Below are 8,759 nucleotides of genomic sequence, written 5' to 3'. Positions count from 1 at the left end.
TGGTCAAGAATATCGTGATATTTGATTTTCTCTATATTGCCCAGTAATATGGATTATAGAGTTTGTAACGTTTTCCCAGTATACCTTATTACTTTTATTAGGGCTGCGGCTCAGGTGGTAAAGCCGTCATCCACCAATTGAAAGGTCGGTGGTTTGATCCCTGGCTCATGCAGTCTACATATCAAAGTGTCCTTGGGCAAGACACTGAACTCCAAATGTTTGTCTGATGAGCAGTTGGCACCTTGAATGGCAGCCTCGGCCACCAGTGTATGAATGTGTGTGTGTGAATGGTGAATGCTGCCTGTAGTGTGTTAAGTGCTTTGAGTACTCATTAAGAATAGAATAGCGCTATATAAATGCAATTCATTTCCATTTGTTTCTTTAAGAACCTACATATTGGATTAGATGATTAGATTCCTTCAAAGGAGCTATGAGGTCCGATGGCAAATATACCTCTTTGATCTGAGACACACATACTATTCATTTGACAACATGAGTTTGAAGAAAAGCTATTGGCTGTGTATTGTTTACTGTTATCTAATTATCTAGTCCAGATAGTAACTGCTATCAAATTAAACTCTCCATGAATGCTCAAAAATAGCTGTTTTCTTTAATGGAGACGTATCTCTATAGCACAGATTGACCAATATGGGTTCTTCTTTGGCCGATGCCGATCTTTAGAAATCAGGGTCAGCCGATGGCCAATAAGTGCTGCCAATTTATTTTGATAAAATGCAAATAATTACTTTAGATACACAACATCTCTTGACAAAAACATTTATTGAACACTTCACCAATCTGGACTTGTATGCTTGAATTAAAAATATATAATGTAAAAAAAAATCTTGTATCAATTCTAAAAAATACATTAAATAAACAAAACAGGTAAGAAGAAGAAAAACTTTGTCAAATAACATTTTCGATGAAAACATTAGGTTTAGTGTACTAGCAGAATTTATCAAACTTATGAGAACTTTCATAAATAACATAAATTACCAATTTAACAATTGTAGTGCTGCACACAGTAGCAAACAGCAGCCTTTCTTTGTTTTAGGTGTGAAGAAAATGTATTACACGTAGTGGATCTTCACTTCTTCTATGGCTTCTTAAACATGTTAATCACTCTAGGCTGCCTATTAATCGGCTTGATGTACCGCCTATCTTTAGGCAGTGGTGGCCTAAAGGTTAGAAAAAGAGCTTGTGACCGGGAGGTTGTTGGTTCAGCATAAAAATCTGGGTGGAGAAAGTGAAAGAGCAGCGCTTGCCCCTCCCTCATTACCACCACTGAGGTGCCCTTGAGCAAGGTCCTTAACCTCCAACCGCTCCAGTGGAGCCGCTTCGCGGCCAGCAGAGCAGACTGTGGTGGTACTGGGCAGCTTCCAGGTATGAATGTGTGTAACTGTGTGAAAGTGATCAGGGCGTTCCTGCAAAAGAGAGGCTGCCTCTCAGTGAACATCCCCTGAAGAGTTAGTTAGTTAGTTTAATTTTATTTGTGCCATGCCAAACATTTGGCCCATCCCACAAGGAATTTCAAGACACAACAAACTATTTTGCAAACGTCTTCTGGAGAAATAAAAATCAGTCAAAATACATGAATACAAGTAGAAATATATATATATATATATATATTTATTTTTTTTAAATAAAAAAATAAAAATTAGGCAATGGTGATTTATTGACAATAATAAACCTCTATTTTGTAGATTTGTTCATGTCATTGCTACCTATTGAGACAGAACTCTCTGCTCTCCGTTGACGTGTATTGCGTGAAGGTGCCTCCTCGTTAATTTCGTCTGCGAGCAAACAACAGAAAAATGCCTAAAGGCTGCTGTGTGGTGATATTCACTCCTTTTACAATGTAAATAACCCATAACTTAAGGTTTTATAAGCTGCTAACCTGAAAAAAACAAGCTTTCATGAAGACAAAAGTGGATACAGATGTGATTGTCAGTCTTCCCATTGTTCCCCGGGCGTGGCTTCTGCGATGCGCTGTATGTCTAGACTACTAGAACTACTTGACTAAAAGAAAAGAAAAAAGCTCACAGAGAAAAGAAGATAACTGTAGAACATAAATCACCCCCAAGAAGAGCCAATGCTTTGAGTCAACACTTTGATGTCCTTCTGTACTGTTATGTGCTATCTGTCGTTTGTGTTTTCTTCCATCTACTCACTAGAATGCAATGTGAATGGGCCTCAGGCAACTGGCTGCCATTGGATCCATACTTGCCAATAATGATTGCATATTCATAGACACAGGGTAGGCGCTAATTGACAGCCTCAGTATGCTCATCAATCAGCTGACTTGATGCTTATGAGCTTGTTTAATGACATAAAGAAAACCCTGATGTGCCACCGCTAATGGACACTTTTACAATACCCCCATTACTGTGGAATTGTTACAAGATTACATACATGTTAAGCACCATTAAACCTGTAATATTACTCTTCTTTCCCTAAAGGGTGCTGCAGTGCACCCAATGTGGCTATCTCATGGCAAAGTCCAGGTAATGTTTAGATATTATACTTTGGTGCTTGAGTGTGTCCATGTGACTCAGTCATGAAATTGTCTAATTATAATTGTTTAAATAATAACATACATCAGCAGCTTGCTCCATCAGGAGTGTATCCACCCCTGCCAGTAATGCTGCACTGCGTTGGTAGATGAGTTTTTTTTAATTCCTTATTTAATATCCAGAGAAATACTGGACCGGCAACACATTTTCAGTGTTGGGCAGTGTTGCTCCTTTTGTATATTTAGTAGGGATGCGCAATAAACACACTGAAAAGGCATCAACAGGCTGTGACATACTGCAACAGACACTAAAAGAGTTTTTTGTTGAGTTAGTTGAAAGAGAGCATCAGTAGAAAACTACACTTTAAAATGTATCTTTCAGTTTTTCTCTTTTTTTTGTGGTGCATTTTATGTTCAATTCAATGTTCAATTTATTAAAAAAGTAAAATTTTCTTTCCTGTATTTTTAACTTGATTAAGCAATTTGCTGTTTTTAAGCAGAATACTGAAAGCAGCAGAAAGGCAGAACTGAGTACACTATAACATCTTTTTATTTATCGCAAGTGATTTTGTTATCACAGTTTTCAACGTTATTGGATATCGTATATTTTCCCGACGTGCAGCTCTAATATTTAGGCACTTTCCAATGCACTTAATGAGTCACAGTCAGTGTGGTGTATTGATGAGGGGATCCCTGTGTTCAACCAGGCGTTCAAGTGTGTATCCTTGTCAACTGCGGACCTTCACATTGAAACCACAAAAGATGTTGAACAGTGTTTGTAGTTTCGAGGTGAAAGGAGTAGACAGTGTCATCATATTACAACAGCCTAGACTGGAGCTCTCAACGGCCGTACTTTGTCGGTTTAAATCTGCACTTGCACTTTACGTTCCAGTGGCTTTTGAGCAAATATGATGGATGTACAATGATGGTTATTTTTACCACTGTGGGAGACAGACCGAAGGCACTGTTAGAAAATTCCCCCCATTCATCTGTCAGGTAGCTTCATGGTAAGGCTGGGCGATATAGAGAAAATCAAATATCCCAATATTCTTGACCAAATACCTCAATGTTGATAATGCGACGAATTGTATGGTTGACTATTGGTGCTTTAAAAAAAACGTCAATGTCTATTTTATTTCTATAGCACATTTAAAAACAACAGTTGACCAAAGTGCTGAACAGGGTTTATGTCAAATGCATAAATAACAACAGTAAATATTGCTTTGATCTCGGGACATCCAAGAGCAGCTGATTTGTTGACCTCAGTGTTCTGACTGGAGAATGGTGGCATAAGACAACAGCCAGATAAGGTGGCGCCAGACCATTTAAGGCCTTAAAAAGAAGCAATAAGATTTTAAAATCTATCCTATAAAGGACAGGTAGCCAGTGGAGGGAGGCTAAGACTGGCGTTATGTGTTCACGTTTTTTTATTTTTGTTAAAAGCCAAGCAGCTGCGTTTTGGTCCAACTTGTTGCAATTTAAAAATTTCTGACGTAGACCCATGTATAATGAATTACAGTAATCCAGCCGAGCAGTCAAAAAAGCATAAATGACTTTTTCAAGGTCTTTGGGAGGAAGATAGGCCTTTATTTTAGCTAGAAGTCTGAACTGGAAGAAACTGGTCTTAACAACTGCACTTATTTCTTTACTGAAAGTGAATGAACTGTCAAAAACAACACTAAGATTTTTAATAGAGGACAATGAGATTTTTTATAAATATTCTCCAGAAATGATTTAATGACAAAGTGGGTAAAGGTAAATAATAGAACAGCTAGAACAGTCTGGTAAGTTCAGAAAATGACATCACTCTACTGGAATGCAGCAATGTAAGAACAGGTAAAAACAACACTAACCATATTACAATATATCCAAAATCTAAGACGATATCTAGTCTCATATCGCAATATTGATGCAACATTGATATATCGGCCAGCCCTTCTTCATGGCATTATCTACAAAAGCAGGGTCAAGCTCAGGCAGCAGTTAGGGATTCAGCTTTCTGAAGTATCCCTGAGCATTTAATCTTTCCAATCAGTAATCTATCCCACTCCTTCTTTTGTTGCAAAATAAAGAAAAGAAAGAGAAGAATAAAAGCTGTCCAGCTTTAACAGTGCTTTGGATTTATGGCTTGATTTCCACTGATGCATGTACAAAAAATATATGGCCTCATAGTACTGTAAGGTGGTAAAAGCAGTCACCAATTGCTGCTGTGTATTGTATATCGTAGTGATTAATGAGAGCAGGAATTTGAGGAGTAGAGAGAGAGAGAGAGAGAGAGAGAGAGAGAGAGAGAGAGAGAGATGTTGGAATGAGTCCATTGAGGCAGCAATGTAGCAAGAGAAAGACAGACATGGAGAGAGGGCTGTGTGGATGCCTGCTAGTGTGTGGATGCCGCCAATTCTCCTGCCATCTTCTAATGAGCTCACTGCAGATGGGACTTTCTCTGTCAGCCCACAGCCACTCCCCTCCACACACCTACTCCATTATCCTCCCTCTTCAGTCTTTAAGTGCAAAAGGGAAGACAAAGAAAAAAGAAAAAAGAAAGGCAAAGGAAATGAATTATGTGAGAGGGGGTTAAGGATGCACGTGAGAGAAGAGGGAATTCACAGGAAGAGGTAACGTGAAAAGGATTGGGGGAGATGGGGTGTTAAGTGAAAGACAGAGAGGTGGAAAATGAAGAGCTGGTGACAGAGCTTGTTGGGGAGTGAGAGAGGCTTTAGCAGTGAAGGTTGAGTGAGAGACCAGGAATAATCAAAAGCAAGAAGTGACAGATAGGTATGAATATATGGTTGCCTAGCCATGACTTCTTGTGTGACTGCTTCTAACACAATGTGTTTTTTTTGCATTCAGTTTGTTGACGTTCTCTTAATGATGTTGTCTGAATTATTGCTTCACCACTTACCTGTTTATTCCTGTTGCATGATTATTGGATAACACATTGAATTTTGCTCTTTTTTCCTGGCTGAACTTGTGCTCCAATTCTTTCAGTGAAATCTGTATGTGTGAGAAACTAATTAGACAGTGTCCAATATGGCTGATCGGTCTTATTTAAAACAAAAAAACAAAAAAATGTTAGATCTGAGAGAGAGAGAGAATTTGGCATAATGACGTGCTGTAGAAGGGAGGTATATTGTTGGCCTCATGTGCAGTCTCTTTGTACAGCAACATAGTATTATCCTTCTGGCTGGTCAAGTGGGAAATAACATGTTTGATGGGATACGAACACCTGCGCCTGGATGTGTTTGTGAGCGTGGGCAAGTGTGTGTGTGTGTGTGTGTGTGTGTGTTTATTTCTTGCCTGTTCTTTTAACACGCACATCATTGCTTTTCACACACAGTGTCATTGATGTGAAGCACCTGAAATCAGGTCCAGCTCATATCATCCAATAGCCCTTTTCACACCTGCAGCGCTTGCGTATGTGTGCCTTCTACAGGCAAGGGAAATATACACTAGCTGGACACGAGTGTTTACTGGATTGTCACTTAAAAAGAAAAAAGACAAATCAAGTTTGAACATATTTGAACAAACACGTACATGTTCCAATCAATTTGAACGCAGCCTTTTCTTAAACTACTTTGTAATTGATAGAAATGACGTGGTTGCAGTGCCTCCGCTGACTCACTCGAGTGGCGAGTTGAAAGTGACTGTAAGGTGGTTGCAACAGCAACATTAGCCTAGTTTACGGACAGTGCATTTTATGACTCAAAATGGGTGGTGATGGTGCAGTGGACTTGATACATACCTTTGGTGTGGGAGATCTGGGTTCAATTTCCACTGCGATACATCAACCAACTTTTCTCCTGAGCAAGACACTTAACCCATAGTTGCTCAAGAGGCGTGCCACGTCTGACATACATTGCAATTGTACTCGCTTTGGATGAAATCGTCAGTTAAATGACATGTATCAAGATATTTTCCTATGACTGCTAGCTATTAAACGTACCTGCAATAAATACCCTTTAGAAATGGCATTTTAAGGGTATTATCTCCATAGCCCAGTCATTTGCAGTTTCTGATTTGTAAAAGAGAATAGAATCTGTAATGAGTTAAGATGCTGTAAAACACATTCAATTAAATATCTCTTTGGTTGAAGTGCAGCCATACGCTGAATCTAAAGGCTAGTGGAAAAAAACAGATATGGCAAAGTGTGACTCCAAAACTAAGTCATGCAATATACCATGACGTTTGTGAAACATACCTCCTTTATTCTTAACAAAAATGGGTTCATGTCTAAAATATAACTTGTGCTTTGCAAGTGTCAGTTGCTTTGCAAAAGACTTATATTATTTAACTTTTTCTCTTAACGTTTATCATTTACAAGATCTTGGATTATCCTTGATCCCCCAACACACACACACACACACACACGCACGCACGCACGCACGCACGCACGCACACACACACACACACGCACACACGCACACATGCACACGCACACACACGCACACACACACACAGAGAGTGGTGTTTCATCTTAAAAGCTTGAGGCCCGATGCCTGCGGTTGGATCAGCAGACAGCGAATCAGCAGCACACACTGATCCTTATCAGCTGTGTATTGCTGTGGCTACTTCCACCTGTCAATCAATTGCTCTCTCACATCTGTAGAAAAAGGATTTTATGGAAATGATGGGAAAGACAGAGACAGACAGATAAGAATCAGACCAATATGGTCCGTTAACGGATCAAGCCACCTTATGTTATTGCCCTGGTGTTTGTGGTCCTTGTGTTTGTGTGGATTTGTGTCCATTTCGATCTATGGGAAAAGAAAGAAGGTATGGTGACAGAAAAAGAGGGACACCAGAGATCGGAAGCAGTGAAAGGAAGAGGGCAACATGAAAGTAAGACAAGACAAAAGGTGAGAGGTGTTGCAAATGGCAGCGCGACATGACATGCTGACTCACAGCAGCCACCTGTAGGACACAGACCATAGGACGATTTGTACGTGAGCATTTAGCAGTGAGTTTCCAGCACGTCTGAAAGAGGAACAGCAGCTGAAATGTTTTGACTACGGGGCGTTTTTATTAGGTTGTTTATTGATGTGTGTTGACACTAGAGAGCTACATCTTCAGCCGGGCCTCAGCTCCCGCTGTCCACATTATTCAATTTAATTTCACAGTCCCTGAGCTAAGAAATACAGGTTTTTCTGTCTAGCTACACATTGTGCATGTTCTGAGTAAAGCTCACGTCAGTGGAAGCTGTATGCTCTCTACCCTGATATTCAGCGTTTTCATTTATGTCCAGTCCCTCCTGTCCTGAGGCTGCCATTGTTATAAAGCATGCCTGACAACAAAAATGCTCTCTTAACAGGTTTCTACTATTGGGTGTTTTTAGAGTAAAATATAAGTGGAACTCCTGTGGACTCGTGTCTTGCAGAGTGCCACATAAACATGAAATTATTCAGGAATGTAGAATGGTGTAGATGAAGGTGCAAGGTTTGTTGTCAAGCTGTGGTGGGCAATGCATTATATACCACAGACATCAGAAAGAAGAATGCGATATGTTAAGATCTGGACATAAGCATGAGGCAGATGCTGGAGGTACTTGCAGTGAAATTGAACAAGCTGGACGATGAGGACGTTTTTTCATACTGTAACTTTCATACAGTATGTGAGGATGGTACTGTAACAGGGTAAAATCACCATGTCAGATTACTAATCATTAGCTCTTTATATTTATTTTGTCTGTTCAGTTTAGTCATTTTCAACTTTAAGCTATTGTAATCGTTTTCCCAAGTTTATTGCTTTGCCTCTCCCGTATTATAATTATATCTCTATGGGATGCTAAATATAACACAATGCTGTGTTTAACAGCCAAAATATAGCCATGTGTCTCAGTCTCAGGTCAACATCAAACTGTGTGATGTCCAAATGGTTCATAGATAGATTGCCAAGAGGACAATTTATAAATTACTTAATTGAGGGAACACATTTACTACATTGAACACACTCATTAGTCATTTGAGGGTTGAATTACTACTTTAAAGGACTAATTTATCAATAACTCCATGTGTAATTTGCCTCTAGTTTGCAGTAAGGTTGCTTTAAATATTCAAACAGGAATGTATTATTCCTCAGCCAACCGTGTTGCCGGTTCACACAGCTCTCCTACAGCTGCTTTTTCCCTTTCCTTGACAGTGTTATATATGTTTTTGTGATAGGATTACAAAGTAAGAAATTCACAAAGTCCACCCCAAAAGAGACTTACCGTCTCCAACAGAGGACACTGTTCACAAACTGCTCCAAACAG

General features: G+C 39.4%; 1 long non-coding RNA gene across 1 annotated transcript in view; it reads right to left on the bottom strand.

The window, feature by feature from the left end:
• The window catches only part of LOC116672127 (uncharacterized), a 2,529-nt gene extending 620 nt beyond the window's left edge, over window positions 1-1,909 (bottom strand). The window contains exons 1-2 of the long non-coding RNA XR_004327471.1: window positions 1,898-1,909; window positions 788-798 (exon numbers count right to left, since the gene is read on the bottom strand). This is a non-coding gene — a long non-coding RNA (uncharacterized LOC116672127). The remainder of the gene's footprint in view (window positions 1-787; window positions 799-1,897) is intronic.
• Between the last annotated feature and the right edge of the window lie 6,850 nt (window positions 1,910-8,759).

Source organism: Etheostoma spectabile, chromosome 22 (genome assembly GCF_008692095.1).
Source record: "Etheostoma spectabile isolate EspeVRDwgs_2016 chromosome 22, UIUC_Espe_1.0, whole genome shotgun sequence".
Taxonomy (NCBI): domain Eukaryota; kingdom Metazoa; phylum Chordata; class Actinopteri; order Perciformes; family Percidae; genus Etheostoma; species Etheostoma spectabile.
This window is presented reverse-complemented; position numbering and strand designations above follow the sequence as displayed.